General features: G+C 38.3%; 1 long non-coding RNA gene and 2 other non-coding genes across 3 annotated transcripts; 2 read left to right on the top strand and 1 right to left on the bottom strand.

Moving 5' to 3' along the window:
- Positions 1-9450: 9450 nt before the first annotated feature.
- On the top strand, positions 9451-9531 carry TRNAL-AAG. The gene has a single exon. It is a non-coding gene; the product is annotated as a tRNA-Leu (tRNA).
- An 11426-nt stretch (positions 9532-20957) lies between these two features.
- On the top strand, positions 20958-21038 carry TRNAL-AAG. The gene has a single exon. It is a non-coding gene; the product is annotated as a tRNA-Leu (tRNA).
- Positions 21039-21772: 734 nt separating this feature from the next.
- LOC116003131 lies at positions 21773-24292 on the bottom strand. Its single transcript, XR_004094623.1, has 2 exons — positions 24237-24292; positions 21773-22136 (listed from the first exon to the last, which is right to left on the bottom strand). It is a non-coding gene; the product is annotated as an uncharacterized LOC116003131 (long non-coding RNA).
- Between the last annotated feature and the right edge of the window lie 60 nt (positions 24293-24352).

The following is a 24352-nucleotide window of genomic DNA, read 5'->3' as shown; positions in this document are numbered from 1 at the left end:
TAGCAACTTTACCAGTAGGGAGATCAACAAGATCCCAAGTTTGATTTTCCTCAAGAGCTGCCATTTCCTCTTCAATAGCTTGCCGCCAACCATCATGAGACAGAGCCTCTCTTACAGACCCGGGAACAACTATAGAATCCAACTGAGACACAAAGACACATGAAGAGGGTTACAGATCATTGTAAGACACGAATGCAGAAATGGGATGACAACAACGACGCTTACCTTTTCGAAGAGTAATAGGAAGATCTGTTGACGAAGACTGCGGTAAGGTAGAGCTTACTGGTAGGCGATATGACACTTTCCTCACAACCTTCTTCGGTCGCCTGTTATACACTTGAGTAACGGGGGTCCTAGGAATATACCCAATCCAAGAAGAAGGAACAGTAACAGTATATGTGAGGAAATCATTATCTTCTGTCGACACAGGAACACAGTCTGGATGATCGAACACCGCCCCACTAAACACAGTATCCTCAAAGAATGTAACATCGGCAGACACTAGATACCTTTTCAACTCAGGAGAGTAACAACGATATCCTTTTTGAGTAAGAGAATAACCCAAGAATATACAGTTAAGAGCTTTTGGGTCGAGTTTACTGTTCTGGGGCCGAATATCTTGAACAAAACAAGTGCAACCAAACACTTTAGGCGACAAGTGAAACAAAGCATTGGATGGATACAAAAGATGACACGGAACCTGGCCTTGGAGGACACTAGACGGCATTCGATTAATAAAAAAGGAAGCCGTATGGACAGCATCTGACCAAAATATTTTAGGAACTTTCATCTCAAACAACAAGGCTCGAGCGACCTCCAACAGATGGCGGTTTTTCCGCTCTGCAACACCATTCTGTTGAGGTCTACCCACGCAAGAGGACTGGTGTATCATGCCATTCTGACTCATATAAGTTGAGAAGGGGCTAGAGAAATATTCAAGAGCATTATCTCTACGCAAAACTTGAACCCCAAGTGTGAAATATTCAAGAGTTATGATCATAACGTAAAAATTACAGAAGATAGTAAATAACTCATCCCTATACTTCATTAAATATAACCAAGTGTGTCTTGAAAAATCATCTACAAAGGTTACGAAGTACCTAAATCCGGATTTGGAAGACACACGACATGGACCCCAAACATCGGTGTGAATCAGTTGAAACAACGACTCCACCCTATTATTGACCCTAGGTAAATAAGTTCCCCGACAGTGTTTGGCAAGTTCATAAGACTCACACTGTAAAACAGATAAATATTCTAAATTTGGACACACTTTCTTTAATGTAGGTAGAGACGGATGACCATACTGACAATGTAATTGGAAAGGAGTTGTATTTCCCAGTAAACTAACATAAGCAAACCCATGAGGGACCAGTTGTTCTAGCACGTACAACCCACCAGTCTCCTTCCCTTTACCAATAATCTTCCTCGTCAACAGATCCTAGAATAAACAATAACCAAGAAAAAACAACACACAACAATATAGGGCTCGAAAAGATACTCGAGAGTAAATTGAAAGGTAACTTTGGAAGATACAAAATAGATGAGAGGGATAACCCCGGAGTAGCAACTGCATTACCTTAACCCAAGACAGTGGTGGAAGAACCATCTGCTAGGTTACTGTAGTACCACAACTAATAGGAAAATATGTGGAAAAGATACTCGGATTACCTGACATATGGTCACTAGCTCCTGAGTCAATAACCCACTTCCGTGCTGAAGAAAAAGAAGAAGAAACACAGGTGACAGGATTACCTGTTTGGACGAACGTAGCCGAATTAGACGACACAGAATCATGATTAGTTGGAGGCTGCGAGGAAGACATCTTCAACTGGTTGAACAAAGCTAACTCCTTATCAGTCATCACCACTGTATGTCCTTCTGGTTTAATAACAGAATTAGCAAACCTTTGTGGTTGAACCAATTTCGGACATTGATTGCGTAGATGACCCGGGTCTCCACAAGCATAACAAAACGGTTTGGGACACTGATTACGTAGATGATTTGGGTCTCCGCAGTTATAACACACCCTCGGTCCTCCGCGTCCTCCACCATGACTTCCTCGACCACGTCCTTGGAACCGGCCACCTCGGCTATCGCTGCCATTCCCTTGCGATAGCAGTGCTTTCTCCTCAACCATATTGTCCTGCGATAAGAACACATGTCTTTCTGACACGTCTCCACTATTAGTGTTACTTGATGCATTTTGGATCCTTGCAAAGACTTGATCCAGTGATTCTAACTCTTTGTCCCCCAACAATTGCGACCTAAGAACATCATATTCCTTACCTAACCTTGAAATCCAACTAAACACAAGTAGTTGGTCACGTTGTTTCTTCATTTCAACCATGTTATTTGAGATGGGCATAGCGGCGCACAAAGCATCGCTCACACTCTTGAACTCATAATAATAATCTTTATTGTCTTGATTCTTTTGGGAAGGTGATAAGTGCCAAAAGTAGCCGTGCTTTAGGGGTCATTTAGGTGTGAAATATGCGATGTTAGATGTCCATTAGGCCTAAAAACATACTAAGATAGGGTAATTTCATTGCATATAGGTCTAGGGACTAATCATGTGTGTTTCAATATAATTTGCACCAATCTTAAATTTCGCAGGGCATTCCGGCGACACCTCAGTAAAACGGACGTAACCGGAGCTAGGAATGTCCGAATGAGGCGAGGGAGGTGGCTATGGAACCGTATCGTCGAGAGCTACAACATAGAAGAAGATAACAGAAGCAAACTTCACCAAGCATGCCCACACGCATGTTGGCACGCATGGTTACGTACTGGAATGCTCCCACGCACGCTCTCATGCGTGGTGACGCGCATGGACGCGACACAGCGCGGAAATAATTAGGGCCAGATTTTGGAGGCTATATATATGGCCTTTATAGGTTTTTCAGGGGAGCCCCAATTTCCTTTAGATCAGTTTTCTTAGGGTTTTCTTCCCTCTTGGGGGAAATCCTTTTTCTTTTCTTTAGAGTATATTAGATAGATAGATTTTCCATAGATTGAAGAAGCAAGATGAAGGATGAAAGGACGATGGAGTAGATCCATAGATCTCTAGGTATATTGCTAAAACTTTTGTTCTTTAAATACTGTAACTTTAATCTATTATTTTGGTTATTTTTGCTTTGTTGATCTTTAATTTGATTATGCTTGAGTAGATTAGTTGAGGGGTGTGTGTGCCACATGTTAGATCCTATGATTGATGCTTGAATTTTTTCATATGACTGTGAAAATGATGAAGTGGGTTTAGTCTTTTGTGATTGAAGTTCTTTGTGCTTTGTTTCTATTTCCGGCTGGGATAGATAGTAAACTCTAGGAAAGTGAGTGTGTGCGTGATAGCGGCCTCTCACGAGTCCAACTCACCCACATCTCCGTCCTTAGTCCGAAAGGAAGAGGTCCGAGAGGAGTGGTAGACAAGGTGTTTGATAAAATGCCTCAACCGAATGAGTATTGAGAGTCCAAGTGTGACGTCACTTAGTATTGATACCATGACTCCCGAGTTCATTCTCGACACTCATTTCCACATTCCCTTTGGATAATCAATCGTTTGGACTAACTAAGTCACACACCCCCTTGTTCTTTTAACCCTTTTTCCCCTTAAATTCACTTTTGCAACCCCCAAATCTATGACCCAAGTGTTCCTTAGTAATCCTTGCAACTCTTGTCTTTTAACCTCCTAAATGCCAACACTAATTCGCTCTAATTTGTCATCCTTGAGAGACACGACACTTGGGGACTTTTCCTCGTTTTACCACTCATCCACCTCAGCATAAACTACAACATCAAAATGGCGCCGTTGCCGGGGATGGCAAACGGTTTTGAATTGTGTTGACATTTTTGAAGTTAATTTTTAAGAGTTCTTGAATTGCTTTCTTTTTGTTTATTTTATTTTATTGTTTTTGGATACTTGCTTGAAAAAGTGAGCTTAATTGTCTTGAATATTTTATTGCTCACTTGTAACTACTTTTAGTTGCAAAGATTTGTTGTTGGCTAAGCTTTGTTCAGGAAATTTTTGTTGAAAATCACTTGAAAGCTTGCCAATGAGTGTTCAAATGAATCCTTGTGGTTACCCACATCATGGAGGGCAATCTTATAGAAATCCTCTACCCTAATCATATCCCTATTACCCCCATTCTGCCTATACTTACCCTCCACCAACATATCACTACCCACCTCCAAATCTTTACCCATTTCCACACCACTACTTACCACCTCCAAATTCTTATCCATCTTATATACATAGCCATCACCCACCACCATATACACACCCAATCCCACCTTATAAAAAAGAACTCCCTCCACAATACCCCATTTATCAAAATGACTCGTTAAGCTCTAAAGATATATCCCAAAATATTGAGAGTAAGCCTGTACAAATGATGAAACAAATTGACCCAAGCTATACTCACGAGCCATATTTATTCCCCAATTCCCACCCAAACACCCACTACCCACCTTCATCACAAATTCACGAAGAAAACAATACTACCCATTTCTTTGAAACATCACCTTCCATTCAATATTTTACCCCACCCAATCCTTGTGATTATATCCCATCAGCCAAGGATGAAATTGAGATTCTAAAAGAAAAAATAGAAGCATTCACGAGGATGGCCAAGGAGGATACGGCTAGTTTAAAAGCTGAAATCAAGAGCGAATTAAAAGACTATCTTGCTACCCTCCGGGAAGAAGGACTTCCATTGGAAGAAGTTGAGACGAAAATGCTATCCATGATGTAGGAGCTCATGAAAATTAATGAGTCATGGGCTAACTCCACCATCATAGATGATATCCCGACTTTGGAAGCCAATCCAAGGATTAAAGCACAAAACACTAGAAAAGAAGTGAGTGTTGAAGATAAAGTAGATTGTTATGCCCCTGTGCTTGAAGAAGTTCCAATTTTCGAATTGGAAAATCAAAAGGAGGTAGAGATGGAGAGTGAGGATGATGACATTGAGATGGTGTGGGAAGATGAAGAGCCAGCATGTGGTAACATTCTTAATCCTTCTTGTGTTAATATTCTTGAAAATCCTTGTGCTCTTGTTGAAAACTCTTTTGACACTTGTGTGGATGACTCCCTTTCGATATACAACAATGATCTATATTCTTGCTATACTACTCATTTTTATTTCCGGGAGGATGATTCCATAGGCTTTGTTGTTGATGATTCTATTAATGAGTGTGAAAGTGTTGATTCATTTGTTAATGATAATTTCATTCCTTGTAAGGATGACTCCCTTTGCATTGATATTTCCATTACATGTGATTATGATTGCTTTAATTTTTGGGAGGATGACTCCATAGTAAATCGTGATATATTGATTGATAATTGTAAGGATTCGCTGTTGTTTAAAGATGAATATGATTGTTTTAAATTTTTAGAAGATGAATCCTTTGACTTAGGTGAAAATGAATTGATGAGTGAGGGGGATGAAGTTTCATTTTACTCATGTGAGGATGAGGGTGATTTTTCTAGTCTAATTGAGCGGGGATATGAGGAGAAAGAGTGTGAGGAAGACATGGTAGGAAATGAAGGGATTTTCACCTTTGAAATACTTGAGAGAGTTCGAGTGGAGAGGCCTTGTTAAAACCGAAATTGAGAAAGGGAGTGAGGAGATATGGTACCAACCTTATGCTACCAATGAAAAGATCTTTTGGGGTGGAAGAGAGAAGAAGGAAATAAAGGAAGTGCACACCATCTTAGAAGAGTTAAGGAGGGTGTTTGAGGCTAAAATTCTTCCAAAAATGCAATTTGTTCTTCCTTTATTTGGTTGGGCATTCAAGGATGTCCTACATCTTGGGGCATTCCTTGAAGCAAAGGTTCACGGGACGCTTGGTAAGGTCCCAAAATCAGTGTGCTTCGAAGGATAGAGCACACAACGTCTGGCCAGGAGACGTTAAACCATGGCGCGCTTGGGAGGCATTCCCAACGTTATCCTTAGATGTTAGAACTTTATTTCTTGTTTACTTTTTCTTTTCCTTTGTTTATTAGCAATTTTCTTTTTAGAATAGCCTTGTTTGAGCTAACATTGCAGGTGATTTTGGTGCTAAGCCATGACGAATTGAGCTAAACCGGATCAAAAGCGGAAGGCAAAAGCCGGGAGACGAAGAAAATGTTCCGCACTGTTGTCCACGCTTGCCCACACGCATGGTGACAGGCGTGGAACCTTTCCAGTGCTGATCCACGTGGATCTACACACGTGGTGTCCACGTGGACAGGTCTTGACAAGTTTTTGTGCATCATGTTCTTTTTCATCAAATTTTTATGAGTCTCCAAGGTTTGGTCGTGCCAACAATCATCTCCTATATTGATTTACATATCTTTCTTGTTGCTTTTGTTTTAATTACTTACCTTGTTTTAGGATTTATGTTTTCATTATGAATAAAAGAACTTCCGTCAGGCCATTGCACGCCAATTGGTTGTCTTCTTGCGCTAACATTGTTTCATGTAGCTTGGAGAACGAAGGCAAAAGAGATGTTGGAAGCTTAAAGTGTGGAAATGAAGGGATGCTTACTTGGTTGTAAAGTGTGGAAATTGAATTGTTATACCTCTTCATGCCTCGTTTTTCAATTCTAATGTAACCCCTCGTATTTTCCGATAAGTTTGAGGTTCGGAAAATATATCTTTAAGCTATGATCGTTCGTGCCGATCACGAACCGTAAAATTTTCGGGGACGAATTTTCAGCTCGGATTTCTTTGGAAATGGACTATTAGGCATATTATGACTAAGTATGAACTTCCTGCTTAGTTAAGTTGAAATTGGACGGAGTATAAGGGTGAAAATTTATTTCTGATCGTACACCGCGAAATTCCCGCTGTGTACTGAACCTAGCCCAATTTGGAGCTTCTGACTGGAATAAATTTGTGGTTTCGGAAATTATTCTTTCTGGATTATTTTCCACCGAAACCTTATCTGTTTGGACCACAACTGATATGTTGTGGAGATATTTTATTATTTTGTTATTTCTTTCTTCAAGCTTATCACATAAATGTGATATAATATAAAAAGGCATTTTTTTCTCCTTTCTTCCCCAAATGCCGAAAAGAGAGAGAGAGAGAGGTGTGATCATCTTCTACCATTTTTCCTCCAAAGCTTTCATAGCCAAATCCTTCTAAACTTCCAATTTATTCGGTAAGTTTTCGATATTATTCGGTAAGTTTTCGATATTATTCGGTAGAAAGCTCTATAATCCTTCCTAGGTTATGAATCTATGTTTAATTTCTTGATACATGATGTTATGGTGTTGATTTGGTCCTAGGATTTTAAGGTGAAAGTTGGGGAAAAGATTCAAGAAATTGCTTCCTAAAGTGTTAGTAAGCTTTATCAAGGTAAGGAATCCCTTTATTTGGTTGAGGTTATTTGAAACTAGATAATTGATAGTTAGGTTGTGAATTGTTGTGGACTTGTGTACATGAAAATCTATGTGTTATGCTATGAAATAGGGAATTATGTATTTATGTATGAATATATATGTATATGCCGTTATATGTATTTATGATGTATATATGTGTGTGTACCGAAATATATATATATATATATATATATATATATATATATATATATATATATATGGTGTGACAATGTTACACTTTGGAATATAAATATGTCAAGCATGATATGTATATACAAAATGTTGTATTATGTATATTATGTAGCTAGTATGTGTACGGGTAGTGTAGTACATATATATATATATATATATATATATACGTGTTGTGTATATATAGTATGTATACGTGTGGTATAATTATGTATATATGTATATGTATGTGTATTATGTATATATATGGAAATCGTATGGTATGTATATATACGTGTGATGTGTGTATATATGTACATATATGAGTAGGTATGTATAATTAAATAAAGTGTTGTGTGAATATGCATAAATATGTGGAAAGTGTTATGTGGTATGCATATATACATATGTGTAGGGTTCTATACCTATGGGTTGTGATGATGGAAAATGTTTTGAGAAACAAGACTTGTGAACCAAGTTGAGAATGGTAATTGATTTTCAAATGGGGACTTGATTTCGTGGAAAATGTCCTAAAAGGGTGATTTTTGACTCAAGGAGGATGAGCAAGGAAGGAAAATGTTTTCAAACCTTAGTTCTAGTAAAAGTGGTGAAGGACCTTGTCTTGACAAACCTCATGGGAGGGCTTAAAGTGCCATGGCCTAGTGGTTTGGTTTATGTCTCCTTGACAAACCTCATGGGAGGGCTTAAAGTGCCATGGCCCAGTGGTTTTGTTTATGCCGTATGACATGCAATCACCTAGTTTCAAACAACCTCAACCAAATAAAGGGATTCCTTACCTTAAATGGGTTCCAAATCTTGTAGGAGGTCTTTGTAGGTGGTTTTCCCCAATTTACCTCAAAACCCTAAAATTTCATCAACCACATAACACAAGATTTCAAGAAATTTTAACTTAGATTTAGGTTCTAGGAGGCAAAATAAAACTAATTACCGAATAAAATTGAAATTTTACCGAATATCTTGGAGGTTGTGTTGAAGGTCTTGGCTATGGAAGTTGGAGTTGAAAAAGAAGATGAAATTTCACTCTCTCTCTCTCTCCCTTGAGTAATTTCGGCCAACACACAAAAATGGGGAAGAAAAATGGGTTTTTATGGTCTTTGGTCAAAAGGTTGACTAGTCCACACCTAATGGATAAGACATCACCTAACTTGGATTAAAATACTCCAAAATATCTTTACTTAGACTGTTTGGGATTAATTCAGATAAATTCTCGGTGGAAACTAATTTAATTCAAATAATTTTCGAACCCAAAAATTAATTCCAGTCTAAAACTCCAAATTGGCCTAGGTTCGGTATCCTGCGAAATTTCGCGATGTTACGATCAAAAATAATTTTGGCTGCTATGGCTAATCTAATAAAATAGGAAATTCAAGAATAATAGTAGGGTGTCTAAAAATCCATTTCTTAGGTCAAACGGGTTCGAATACTAGTTCCTAAAATTATTACGGTTCGTGACCGGGACGTACGATCGCAGCTTATTACTAATTGTCCTCACTTATAATAATTCTTTTGAAGCATCTGGAGATCATCTCATGGATGTTATAGCCTCAAGAAATATTTTTCGAACCTTAATTTTACTGAAATAGGTGGGGGGTTACAACTTAATTGGTTATTATTGCTTTTGTAGAGGAATGCAATAATTCTCAGCTCGCGTCTTCTAATTCTTCATTTCTTACTTGTTATTTATGGAAACGCAAGGAACAAATAATTCAAGTGTCTTCTAATTCTTCGTTTCTTACTTTTGTTTTATGCATTGTTGTGGTTCATCTTGATCCATTGGAAACCTAAATGAGTGAAGAGCGTAGGTTGTAGGCATGGCAAGATATCGCAAGAGTGCAATAGCCTAGGTGTGTGCAACTCTTGCCCTTAATCGGGGAAGATGAGGTCTGGAGGTGGTAGGTAGATATGGCCGAGTTGGTCTAAGGCGCCAGATTAAGGTTCTGGTCTGAAAGGGCGTGGGTTCAAATCCCACTCTCCACGCCAACTTCAACCTAGTTCTCCATATTTAGCTGCTTGAATGAGTAGACATTAATGTTGTCTCTAAAATCGGGAACAATGTTTCTATTTCACTCTTTCAAGTTATAGAGGGTCTTGAATACCAAATTTTTCCTTTAAAAAGGGTATCTGCGACGGTTCAAGCTTAGAAGGAGTTGCGAATACCTAATTGTTTGCTAATTTTTATTGAAAGAGATATGTTTGAAAGCGTTGATAAAAACAATTATACAACATTTTCATAGTATGAATACACGTTGTAGACAATTATAAAATGAAGACATTTATTTATAAAATTAACTTATATTTATATTTATATTTGTAACTTGTGGCATTCTTTATAATTGGTTAATATATCCAATAACCCAAAATTACTTAATTGGTTATTATTTCTTTTGTAGAGGAATGCAATAATTCTCATCTCGCGTCTTCTAATTCAACATTTCTTACTTGTTATTTCTAGAAGCGCAAGGACCATACATTTTACAACTCACGTCTTCAAATTCTTCAATTCGTTTATCTGTTGAAGCACACGGAACCAATAATTCAAGCATTTTCAAATTCTTCATTTCTTACTTGTATTTCTTGAAGCACAATGAACAAATAATTCTCAGCTCGCGTCTTGTATATATTCATTTTTTTATTTCTTTAAGCACAAGGAACAAATAATTCAAGCGTCTTCTAATTCTTCGTTTCTTACTTTTATTTCTTGAAGCGCAAGGAACAAATAATTCAAGTGTCTTCAAATTGTTCGTTTCTTACTTTTGTTTTATGCATTGTTGTGGTTCATCTTGATCCATTGGAAGCCTAAATGAGTGAAGAGCGTAGGTTGTAGGCTTGGCAAGATATCTCAAGAGTGCAATAGCCTAGGTGTGTGCAACTCTTGCCCTTAATTGGGGAGGATGAGGTCTCGAGGAGATAGGTAGACAAGGTGTTCGACGAAATGCCCCAACCAATTGAGGGCTTGGGAATTCGAGCGTGACATCGCTCTGTGCTGTTCCTTTTGCCTCCTTAGTTGTCTTAGATTTCAATTCAATCCAACTGTAGGTAAATGAGTGCAAGAACCGGGGGAGTATCGATCAAATCCGCTTTCTTTCATTATTGATCTTTGAATCTTGTTTCACTTTGCACTCACTCTATTAATGAAAATTCCTTGCTCTTAACTGCTAATTGTCTTTGCATTCATAAGTGACTTGCCTACACTCTCCAATTTTCCATCCTCTCGAGAACGACACTCGAGGAAGTTATTCCTTGTTTACACTTTACACCTCACGAAAAAAGTGTTTCATCACATATTCAATACAAGTTGCAAGAACTAGCAGGTGTAGGCTTCTGTTTAATAGAAACTATCTCTATCATATCCATATTAAACTTGCATGTATATAATTGTCACGTTGAAGATGCAGTTTTGCGTAGGGGTGAATCGTAAAAAGATGTGTGTGTTAAAATGGAAAGTCAATGACTCCCCGAGTGTCGATCTCGAAGGAAGGACGTGGAGGTGTGTCAAGTGTTCGAGTGTTCATGTGATTGAGTCGTGTAATAGATTTGAGCGTGGTAAATGACGATTTGAGAGAGAAAAGGTTCATAAGGGTTGTGTAAGAAAAAGGATAAAAACAAATAAGATTGAAATGTACGTAAAGAGGTAGGGATTAGATAGTGTTCATCTATGTTGCATCCTAGTGTGTCTAAGGTAATAGATAAACAAAGCAAAGATGTTGGCTATTCAAGAGTATGTGTTCTTAGTCTTCTTCCACCTTTGTGTACTAAGGCTTCTTGGACTTAGGAATGCCTTCAATCATCCAAAGTTCTAAGAGACATTTTATCAAACACTTTAGCTACACACTTTTCTACTATTTTTAAGAAGTCCATAGGATCTATGATTGTTATAAAGCTTCAATCCTAACTCTAATCAAATACATGAATGAGTCAAGAGCTCAATCTCTCATCTAGATTGGCCAAATCCAAACAAGATATCATCAAAACAACAATCAATAGACAAGAATAGATAACCCAACAATCTAAGCATTTAGATCCAAAATAGATATAAGATCATCACACTAGCAACATATCTTCACACAATCCAAATCCCTAGATTAAACTAGCCACTCATGATAAGAAATTCAAGACAATAGCCAATTAAATCCAAGAACAAAATAGTAAAATAGATTAAGATGTAATAGAAATCACCTAGAGTTGAAGTGATCCTTCAATCCAAGCTTGTTGTCTTCTACAATCAGAATTATCTAAACTACTCTAAGAGAAAAATATAAAAACTCTCTAAAATTATCCTAGAAATTATCCAAAGTGAACTCCCCCAAAAGTCTCTCTTTGAAATTCTATCAAGGGGGTTTAAATAGTCTCCGAAATGTAGCCATAGTAGAAATTCTATCACACGTGTGGCGGTGCGTGGATGGCTACTGGAACGTGGCCACGCGCACCACCACGCGTGTGGAGGTCATCTTGGGTCCTTCGGGGCTCCAGACTTGCCTAGTTCGTTCCTTAAGCTCGGTTTTCGTTCCTATTGGCTCCCGGGACTCCTGTATCATCTCAATTTATGCTAAAAGTAGCTTTGCGTGCGGTTAGTGAATTTAAAGCGTATTTGGTCACAAATTTATCATGTAAGGATACTAAAAACGTAGCAAAGCACCCTAGTATGTACTCAAATAATGGGTATCTTGGAGGCGTATCAAGTTTCCACACTTTACTTCTTGCTTGCCCTCAAGCAAGACAATCTACTATTAAGCACATAAGCTTCCGAGATACCATCTCATACAAGACAAAGCTCTTGGTAAATCAAAATGGTGGGTGTCTAAGACTATTGAAATGGAAGAAATCTTTTGTGTTATCTACAAAGGATTTTCGTCAGATGTCATTAACTCAAGGAATATTTCCGGGAAGTAAAAACCTTTCATAGATAAACAATTAAAACAAAGGATCACACTTCTCACACCATTCGCAAGCATGCAATTCCAAAGTTTTGGTTCACCTTTCATTTAATCAGGACCTTTAGCCGATCCCACTAGTGGGAACGATGTGCACTAGTTAATCAACATTTCCTGCCTTAGACGCCAAAGCCCAACGATAAAATAAGTGAGGGTAGGGGCATGGACCACTCATCGCTTTTGGCTTAGTGCGGTCCCCTTTTTCTTCTCACTTCCTAGGATAATGTCATCGAGCCACCCGACTTCACATGGAGCTCCATGCTTTTTCGAAGACAGTGCAATGGGTACCCGAATCCTAGCGAAGTGGCTCACCTCATCTCTTATTTTCTCAATTCCTGGGATCCTTTTATGTGAACAACCGACTCCAGATAAAGCTTTTAGCTTATCGAAGACTATGGTTGAACGCAACCCAGCGAATTGGCTTTCCTCAATTTTTAATCTCGGTGATTGGCCTTTTTCCTTTTCAACTTTTCTCCAAGCAACCCCTCATGCCTTTTTCTTTTTTGGATTAAGAGATTTTTGTCTCTTAAGCTTACCAATAGGCTCACCTTTTACCCCATGCCCTACCAAGGTTAGTTCAATTCCGGGCCTCGCTAAATTTATCTTTCTCAAATTAAAAAGTGCACACTCCCACTTCGAGCGATCCTTGACTAAGGTCCTACTTAAATAAGAGGCGAACATCATGCAAGCAGGCAATAATATAAACTTATTTGGCGCTAAACACTCTCATGGGTGCGAAAAGTAACTTCTTCAAAGATATTTCAAGAATAAAAAATTTTGGGCATCTAGTCAATATTCTCTCTAGATAACACAAATAATAACTCTCTTTTCACATTGCAAATACACCCATTTATCATTCCCAAGAGCTTCAACTTTCCAAGTTTAAGCAGATAAGCATATAAAGCACAGAGTGCGTCCTTTCCACACTTTAAAATAAACATCGTCCTCGATGTTTCCATACGGAATAGGATAAAGGAACAAATAGGGATTCTATGGATTAGTCAAATTAGAAATCCCTTTCCACACTTTGGAAATTGCTCTGGGATATAGGGTATATTCTAATGATCCTACATAACATGGTAAGCTTAAAACGCATACACAAAGCTATATAAACAAATATTCCACACTTTAAAAATAAAAAAACGGGGCTTAAAATAGAAAAGGGATAAGAGGATAAACCAAGTATGCATCCCTCTTTCCACACTTTAGCTTCCATCATAGGTCGGCCTCCGTTATCGATGCTCTATACAAAAGAAATGGAGACACAATATACAAAAGGGTTTCGGGAGAACTATTCAATTATTCTAATTGGATAGAAAATGAAAGCAAGATAATAAGAAGTAGATAATCATTAAACTACTTAATTAAAGAAAAGTTATTCAAATAAACTAGCAAGTATTAAAGTGCATAAAAAGTAAAGCAATTCAAAAGTAAAAAGCATAAAACATAATAATAAAGCGGATAAAAATAAAGTAAAGAAATTAAAATGGCGGAATCCCACGCATAGGGAACCTAATGTTTTGATGGGACAACAACCAAATGGTAACCAAAAGTCTGTCAAATTGCATTGTCACAAATTAAGATTCAGGGTCGAGAGGATGAATATGGCATCACTGATCACCGAAGGATGGAGGACGGAATTATCTAGAAAATTGATCCTGAAGCTCCTCGATCATCCTAGCATTCTCCTCAACTGCTCTTCTCATACGAAGAAGCTCTTCATTCTGGTTTGCTTGGAATGCTAGGAACTGCTCGTCCTACCTATCCTAGCGCGCAAATACGGACGTGAACTGTCTTTGCTGCCATGCTCGCTGCTCGCGCAAATAATCCATATGTTCATCATGGAGCTGCCTTTGGAAAGCTTGAGATGCCTCCCAATCCATCGAAGTAGAGCCATCATGCTGTGCACTAGGCTCAACATGCTCCTGCGCTACGGCATTATCATTCCCCTCATTATCATTCTCGTCATCCTCCTCTTCAGTCTCATCATAAACTTCCAAATCAAGGGCATCATCCGCTCCCAACTTGAGGTACATAGCAAAGAACTCACTCATTGAGAAAGCAATCATGGGACCATCGTCTCTTTCTTCTAAAAGACGGTTTCCTAGGCCCAAACCCTGGTATAGTCGAGTAACAAAAGATCCTATGAAGACTGTTTGTACCTTTTTCTTCATTTGGGTTTGAAGCCATTTCTGTGCTTGAACACCCATGTTAATGCTAACTCTGTTCTCCATGCACCACATGTAGAAAAGATCTTGCCTGTAAACTTTATTCCTGTTGGTGGTCCTTCCTGAGAGGTTTACTGCAAAAGCCAATCTGATGGTTTTCAGAGAGTTTCTGGTGATGAGCTTTGCTTTCAAGTTGGAGGAGTTATAGGCTGCATTGTTGGTAATGCTTTTCCAGTACTGAACAACCACTGCATCTGAATCAAAATTATCTTTGAAATCCCTGAAATACGGCATAGATATGTCCAAGGCGTCGTGAAATCCAAGAGCAATACCCAGAGTGTTAACCGAGAGATTGTAGTGATTGCCAAACAACCGAAATGAGATTGACTCCCTCGCATCATTGTCCTCCTTCCTGATGTCCAGCGTGGCAAGAAACTCATAAGAGACCGGTGAGTAGGTCGGGCCTCGCCATTCAAATAATTGGCATAATTGGGGATGCCTTATCAATCTATTCACTTCTTCCAGGCAACCAAATTCTATTAAAACGTTATCCTCGAAGAATCGGCCCACACTTAATTGCTTGCTTTTGTAAGCGTCCCTTAGAGCACGCTCAGGAGGTGTTAGGTGTCTTAAAGATCTTGAGCCTCGCTCTTGAGGAGCTTGTGGAACTTCCGGTTGGTTTCATAAGGGTTGGGGTCGCGCTCTCGACCGACTGGATTCGCCGTGATCGTGCTTAGATTTCTTTGCCATTTCCTTAGATCTTCCCATCCTACAAAATTTAGAAATTAATACTCATATGTATTGGTTTTATGCAACTATCATTCAAATAAATCACTAATGAATTTAGTTAAAATTCCTTGTCAAGATAGGGAATTTCGAAACACATAGGGGCAAGGATTTTTGAAAATTTCGCCATAGTTTCCCCTATATTTTGATAAATTCTAGCATAAAAATATGAACAATATCATTCCATTATCACACACATGCATAATCTCATCATAAGATAATTCAATTTGATAGTCAAATAAGAAGTCAACTCAAAAAGTCAACTTCATCTTCTTCCCCAAATTATAGAATTAGGGTTTAAAGCTGAAAATTCAAATTTGACAATGTAGCATGTGTAAAATGAAATTGATGGCATATAATAGTTCTATAACAAGTTTACACATCAATTCAAGCATCAATTTCATAATCTAGACAAGAAATTAGATAAACCCATTTGCTCAACAATGGTGTTCACACTTGAAGCTCAACTTTGAAACTTAATCCATCAATGTAACCATCAATAATGAAATAAAACATCAAAGGATAGTTCTATGAAGCAGTATAAACCAATATAAACATTCAAATCATTCAAAAACATTCAAGGTAATGTAGGATAAAATTTCAATATTCTAATCTTCCAAACATATGAATATTTAATAATATGGTTAAAAGAGATGATTTTACCTTGATAGTGATGTTTTTAACCTTTTGGAGATGAAAATAAATCACTATGCTCAAACCTTTTAGGTTTCAGGGTGCAAATGGCGTGGTTTTGGCCGAAGGGTTTTATTCTTCGTGGTGCTGATTCCACGCACGTCCACACGCGTGTGGACGCGCATGTGGACACACTGTTTTTCTCCCACGTAGGCTGGCATGCGTGAGAACGTGCGTGGGGACTTACTGGATAGCTCCCACGCACAGTAGCACGCGTGTGGTCGTGCGTGTCACCCTGGTGTGATATTTTTCTCCGATTTTGGTCTTTTTCTTCACACCTGTGTCCGAATTAGGCCTTTCCAACGCATTTTTCAAGTCTCGAACCCTATAAATTAGTCTTCCAAAACATGGTACCAAATGGAATTTTAACAAATCATTGAAAAGAAATCATAAAAAAATAAGACAATTTATTAGACCTTGGGTTACCTCCCAAGCAGCGCCACAGTTTACGTCGTTGGCTAGACGCATCATACCTTGTTCATTTTTCAGCCATACTCCTCGGTAGTGGGCAGAAAGCATTTCGGTACCCACGTGTTTTTCCAGGTTAGCTTGTCATTTTTCCACTTTTGTTTTGATTTGGTCTTTGTTTTGACCATTGCCCTCACTTCTTCATCATTCCCCTCTATTCTTACTTTGTCATCATTCGTGGCTTGTCCATCAAATCTCAAGGTTATTTCCCTTGAGCTTACGTCTATTCGGGCGTGATAGGTGGCCAAGAATGATCTTCCAAGAATCAAAGAACCATGGGGCTCGGTGTCTGCCATCTTACAAACAACAAAATCAACATGCACAAGAAATTTCCCTATTCTTACTAGCACATCCTCTGCCAAGCCTTCCGGGTACCGTGTGGTCCCGTCAGCTAAATGGAGTGTCAGCCTTGTTGGTTTCAAATTTGGTAACTTCAATTTTTCAAAAAGATTTGAAGACATGACATTGATCGAAGCTCCGAGATCGGCTAGAGCATTTTGAGGATCTATGTTCTGTATAGAACAAGGAATCACCAAAGCTCCAGGGTCGCCCTTTTTTCTGGGGTGACCCGTAGTCAAACAAGCCGAAGACTCTTGGCTTAAACAAGTAAAATTATAACAGTTGTCTTCTTCAAATAACTCGCGGCATTCTTTGTTGTTGGAAAATTTTCGGATAAAAGCATTAATTGTACCTTCTCTTGCCGCGTCCTTCTCCTTTGAAAATTTGGTTTTGTCTCGTGACAGCTCCTTTTCTTTGGGGCGGTTTTCAGAAGTGGTTTTCTCATTGCTTTCCTTCATTGAAATTTTGCACGAAGCGATCGCAGTCTTTGATTCAAGATTGGGACTACAAGAGGTAGTCTCATCTTCCTTGCCTTTTTTCCTACATTGGCATATTCCGCAAATAACATCCATTGGGTCACACTTTTCGTGTTTCTCTTTCTTGGCATCAATAGCATTGACTCTCTCTTTTGGATTATTCTCTATGTTACTAGGGAGTTGTCCGTAGTGTCTTTCAGACATCATTTTGAACATTTGTGAGATCTGATTCTCAATTGTCTTGAGTGTAGCCTTGGACTCTTGTCGGAGGCTAGAAATCTTCTGTCTGATTTCCTGAGTGATCTCTTGTTTAAGATTTGCCCGATCATTTTTTAATTCCATGATCGTTCTGGTAAGCCTTTCATCTACTTCACGGATGTCATCCCTTCTTTGTTGAGTAAAGTCAAGTTGAGAGTTGTATTGCGGCCTGAACTGGGTCATTTGGCCTCCATTGCCTTGATTTTGATTATACATCAATCTGCCCTTGTCTCCATTGCCTTGATTTTGATTATACATCAATCTGCCCTTGTCATTTTGTCCATAAGCAGGCTTGTTTCCATAATTGCCCTTGTCATTTTGTCCATAAGCAGGCTTGTTTCCATAATTGCCCTTGTCATTTTGTCCATAAGCAGGCTTGTTTCCATAATTGTATTTGTCATTTTGTCCATAAGCAGGCTTGTTTCCATAATTGTATAGTCCTCGCGCTTGACATCCATCATTGTTGTTCCATCCCTCGCCCTGTTTCCAATTGTTGTTCGATCTTTGATTTTGTCCATAGGCATTGTAGTTGGAGTTCCTTTGATAATCCACCGCCTCAACCTGCTCGGATGCTGACGGTGAAGTGCAGATATTAGTATCATGTGGTCCTCCACAGATGTTACAGTAAAGTGCCAAAGCCATACAAGGATTGGGTTTTCCTTCCATTTTTTCTACCGTGTCCTGTAACTTCTTGATCTCATGATTCATTGCCTCTATTTTCGCCTCACTTGCCACACGGCTATTAATGTCATACATGCCTCCGTGCTCTCCTCGTCAGTCATACCAACAAGAGGTATTCTTAGATATTCTCTCGATCAATTCTTCAGCTTCGGGTAAAGCTAAGGACACAAAGGCACCGCTGGAGGATGAGTCAGGTAAAGCTAAGGACACAAAGGCACCGCTGGAGGATGAGTCAAGTAACATCTTTCCTTCATAGGCACCGCTGGAGGATGAGTCAAGTAACATCTTTCCTTCATTAGTTAGCCCTCCGTATAATGAGCTAATCACGTCCCATGGGTGCATCAGATCTTGCGGGCATTGTCTTTTGAGAACCTTAAACCTTCTCCATGTCTCCCCCAAACTCTCAAGCCTTCCTTGCTTGAATTCCTGTATTTGCGTTCGGATCCTCATGGTCTTAGTGATGGGGAAAAACTCGTTCATGAATTCACGATGTAGCTGCTGCCATGATCTGAAATGATTGTCGTCTTGGCTTTCCAACCAACGTGCTGCCTCTCCTATAACCAAAAATGGGAATAACTTAAGTCGAATTATTTCTTCACTAACGCCTTCTTGTCTATACATTCCACATGCCCTTATAAACCTTGCTATGTGCGCATTAGGATCTTCGGATGGCAATCCTGAGTATTGGCTATTTTGGACCAAAGTGAGTATAGTTGGATGTACATGGAAGTTGACGTTTTCCATCGGTGGTACATAGATCGAGTTGTGCATGTTGAAATCCGGAGTCATATAGTCTGCGATTGATCTCTGCGGTTCCTAAGGTGTTCCATAGTATTCTTCTTCACGAATGTGTTCTTGTGGGTTTGCTCTGTTGACTTGTGGTTCTTCAAGAATTTATTCTTCATGGTTAATCAGTCCTTGTGGATTAACTGGTACTGGGGGCGGGTTTGGTATAGTTGCTCCTCTTCCTTGTGGATTTCTTGTTGCGCTTGACGAAGCCATTTGTTACCATTGGGTGTTTTTCTTCCTAGTTGCTTTGTTGATTTCTGGAATGTAAGGTAATAAGCCTTAATTTCCTTTTGCTTGCGTGTGCATTGACCAGTTACGATTATCAATGAAGCAAAGATTCCACAATTAACTAGAAGTAGTCAATTGGGTAAGTAGCAAAAACAAGTAAAATAGAAAATGAAACAAAATAAAGTGGTGTGGATTAACTATGCTCAAACCTAGCAATCATTCAATCAAAGTAAACAAAAACATTTGACAACCTGTTCTCATCCCCAGCAACGGCGCCATTTTGAAGATGCGGTTTTGCGTAGGGGTGAATCGTCAAAAGATGTGTATGTTAAAACGGAAAGTCAATGACTCCCCGAATGTCGGTCTTGAAGGAAGGACGTGGAGGTGTGTCAAGTATTCGAGTGTTCACGTGATTGAGTCATGTAATAGCTTTGAGTGTGGTGAATGACGATTTGAGAGACAAAAGGTTCATGAGGGTTGTGTAAGAAAAAGGATAAAAACAAATAAGATTGAAATGTATGTAAAGAGGTAGGGATTAGATAGTGCTCATCTATGTTACATCCCAGTGTGTCTAAGGTAACGGATAAACAATGCAAAGATGTTGGCTATTCAAGAGTATGTGTTCTTAGTCCTCTTCCACCTTTATGTACTAAGGCTTTTGGACTTAGGATTGCCTTCAAGCATCCAAAGTTCTAAGAGACATTTTATCAAACACTTTACTATTCTTAAGAAGTCCATAGGATCTATGATTGTTACAAAGCTTCAATCATAACTCTAATCAAAGACATGAAAGAGTCAAGAGCTCAATCTCTCATCTAGATTGGCCAAATCCAAACAAGATATCATCAAAACAACAATCAATAGACAAGAATAGATAACCCAACAATCTAAGCATTTAGATCCAAAATAGATATAAGATCATCACACTAGCAACATATCTTCACACAATCCAAATCCCTAGATTAAACTAGCCACTCATGATAAGAAATTCAAGACAATAGCCAATTAAATCCAAGAACAAAATAGTGAAATAGATTAAGATGTAATAGGAATCACCTAGAGTTGAAGTGATCCTTCAATCCAAGCTTGTTGTCTTCTACAATGAGAATTATCTAAACCACTCTAAGAGAAAAATGGAAAAACTCTTTAAAATTATCCTAGAAATTATCCAAAGTGAACTCCCCCAAAAGTCTCTCTCTGAAATTCTATCAAGGGGGTTTAAATAGTCTCCGAAATGTAGTCCTAGGAGAAATTTCGCGTAGTGTCCTCGCCACGCCCTTCCACACTCGTGTGGCCGTGCGTGGATGGCTACAGGAACATGGCCACGCGCACCACCACGCGTGTGGAGGTCTTCTTGGGTCCCTTTGGGCTCTAGACTTGCCTGGTTCGTTCCTTAAGCTCGGTTTTCGTTCCTATTGGCTCCCGGGACTCCTGTATCATCTCAATTTATGCTAAAAGTAGCTTTGCGTGCGGTTAGTGAATTTAAAGCATATTTGGTCACAAATTTATAATGTAAGGATACTAAAAACGTAGCAAAGCACCCTAGTATGTACTCAAATAATGGGTATCTTGGAGGCTTATCACACGTGGAGATGGTCGAGTTGGTCTAAGGCGCCAGATTAAGGTTCTGGTCCGAAAGGGCGTGGGTTTAAATCCCACTCTCCACACGAACTTCACCCTAGTTCTCCATATTTAGCTGCTTGAATGAGTAGACATTAATGTAGTTTCTAAAATCGGGAACAATGTTTCTATTTCACTCTTTGAACTTATAGAGCGTCTTGAATACCTAATTTTTCGTTTAAAAGGGGTATCCGCGACGGTTCAAGCTTAGAAGGAGTCGTGGATAAAAGGGGTATCCGTGACGGCTCAAGCTTTGAAGGAGTCGCGGATACCTAATTCTTTGCTAACTTTTATTTAAAGAGATGTGTTTGAAAGCGTTGATAAAAACAATTATACAACATTTTCATAGTATGAATACACGTTGTAGACAATTATAAAACGAAGACATTTATTTATAAATTTGACTTATATTTATATTTATATTTCTAACTTGTGGTATTCTTTATAATTGGTTATATATCCAATAACCCAAAATTACTTAATTGGTTATTATTGGTTTTGTAGAGGAATGCAATAATTCTCAGCTCGCGTCTTCTAATTCTTCATTTCTTACTTGTTATTTCTTGAAGCGCAAGGAACATACATTTTACAATTCGCGTCTTCTAATTCTTTAATTCGTTTATTTGTTGAAGCGCACGGAACAAATAATTCAAGCATTTTCGAATTCTTCATTTCTTACTTGTATTTCTTGAAGCACAATGAACAATTAATTCTCAGCTCGCGTCTTGTATATATTCATTTTTTTTATTTCTTTAAGCACAAGCAACAAATAATTCCAGCGTCTTCTAATTCTTCGTTTCTTAATTTTATTTCTTGAAGCGCAAGGAACAAATTATTTAAGTGTGTTCTAATTCTTTGTTTCTTACTTTTGTTTTATACATTGTTGTAACACCCCGGTTTTCTACACCTTAACATTATTACAAATGCGTAATCAAACGCTGCGGAAGCTTACATCTTATCAACAGAAAACTGGGTGCTACCGCCACACCTAGAGTGAATTCTATCACCTCTTTGACAAACTCCACTCTAAGTGCTAAGGCTAAACTTACAACACCAACATACTACAACAACATCATAGTAGACCTCAACCTGCACTTCTCTTTTATTCAGAGCTCACCGGCTACAGGGCCCACACTAAACTGCATCTGATAAAACAATACACATTGAAGTGCAGTTAGCGCGACGGCTAAGTAAGGATATCCACGGGTTATTCAAAACTAAATAAAGGTTTTGTAAAAATTGTTACATCAAAACCCTATCCTTACTCATCAGCCGAGGTTCTACCTGCAACAATTACACATAGCAACTTGCACACATAATAGGCAACAATTTCAACATTATCTTAAACCATTTTCCCTCTAGACGAGGTCATATAATAATCATTTACTCACTCAAAGCACATATTGCTAAACATTTAAGCACACAAGCAAGTAATGGAAAACACAAATTCCACCTTTTGCTCTCAATCATTTTATTTGAAAAACCTTTCCCCTCAAAAGGAAAATCTCATCACCTTCCACATTTCAAAGATAGATCACCCACAACCTTTGGGTATTTCATCTTTCACTTCTCAAAGAGATCACCCATAACCTTTGGGTCTTTTCAATACTTGTCACATACCTCCTTTTCGTAGCTACAGCGTAACTACCTTCATACTTTAAAATCCACTTAGTTCCAGATAGTAAGTGAGTGTGAAGCCTTTGGAGTATCCTTTCTCCTCTTTTAACTGACCACTTGGATCGTTCAACTCGGGTTCAGTGGTCATCGCCCGGTCTAATACTGATCCCCTAGACTTATAGGAGCGTTGGAATGATTCCTAGCTAGCCTCACTAGGTTCATAAGAACGACTCCTACCCGAAAATAGAGATACTATACTTAAGTGTGCACACCCCCGCAGGAGACCCTTTTCCTTCCGGGTGATATAGTACTCGGCGAATAGACTTCGCCCACAGTATGAATTGCATGTCATACGGCATAAACAAAACCACTGGGCCATGGCACTTTAAGCCCTCCCATGAGGTTTGTCAAGGAGACATAAACCAAACCACTGGGCCATGGCACTTTAAGCCCTCCCATGAGGTTTGTCAAGACAAGGTCCTTCACCACGTTTACTAGAACTAAGGTTTGAAAACATTTTCCTTCCTTTCTCATCTTCCTTGAGTCAAAATCATTTTTGGACATTTTCCACAAAATCAAGTCCTCCTTTGAAATCAATTACCATTCTCAACTTGGTTCACAAGTCTTGTTCCTCAAAACATTTTCCATCATCACAACCCATAGGTATAGAACCCTACACATATGTATATATGCATACCACATAACACTTTCCACATATTTATGCATATTCACTTAAGGTACACATACCAAATATATACATACTACAACACTTTATTTAATTATACATACATACTCATATATGTACATATATACACACATCACACGTATATATACATATATACATAATACACGTATATACATATATACACACATACCATATATATATACACACAACACGTACATATATATATATATACTACCCTATACACACACAATATATATACATAATGCGTATATATATACATAAATACATGCCATACATAATACAACATTTAGTACATACTTATCATGCTTGACATATTTATACTCCAAAGTGTGACATTTTACCATACATACATACACATTATAATATACATAGCATGCTTAACTTAAGTATTTAGGCACCTTAACAACCACCTCATACCGTATAAAATATGCATATATTACTTATATATATACATATATATGTTATGCTACACATCCAATATATATATAAATATGTAATACTATTTTCATATATATAAATATATCACACACATACGTATACAGTATATATATATACCACACGCACACATCATATATATATTACACACACTCACATGTAATATATATATATGTATACTTCACACACACACCCATACAGTATATATATATACCATACTACACACACCCTCAATATATATATATATACATATCACGGCATCCACACACCCACACAATATATATATACTTGTTTCACATCACACACACATACGCTATACACATATATATATATTACGGCATATACACATATAATTTATACATCAATTCATAATTTCCCTAATGCACATAACACATAGGTTTCATGTACCCAAATCAACCATAATTCATAACCTAGCTATCAATTATCTAGTTTCAAATAACCTCAACCAAATAAAGGGATTCCTTACCTTCCGTAGGAAGCAAATCTTGGATCTTTCCCCAAATTCACCTTAAAACCCTAACATAAAACACGGTAACACAAATATGGTTCAACAAAATTCTACCCAAAACTATGAACTAGGAG

This window comes from Ipomoea triloba, chromosome 13 (assembly GCF_003576645.1).
Source record: "Ipomoea triloba cultivar NCNSP0323 chromosome 13, ASM357664v1".
Classification (NCBI taxonomy): Eukaryota; Viridiplantae; Streptophyta; class Magnoliopsida; order Solanales; family Convolvulaceae; genus Ipomoea; species Ipomoea triloba.
Note: the sequence above shows the minus strand (reverse complement) of the source record. Positions and strands in the feature narration are given on the sequence as shown.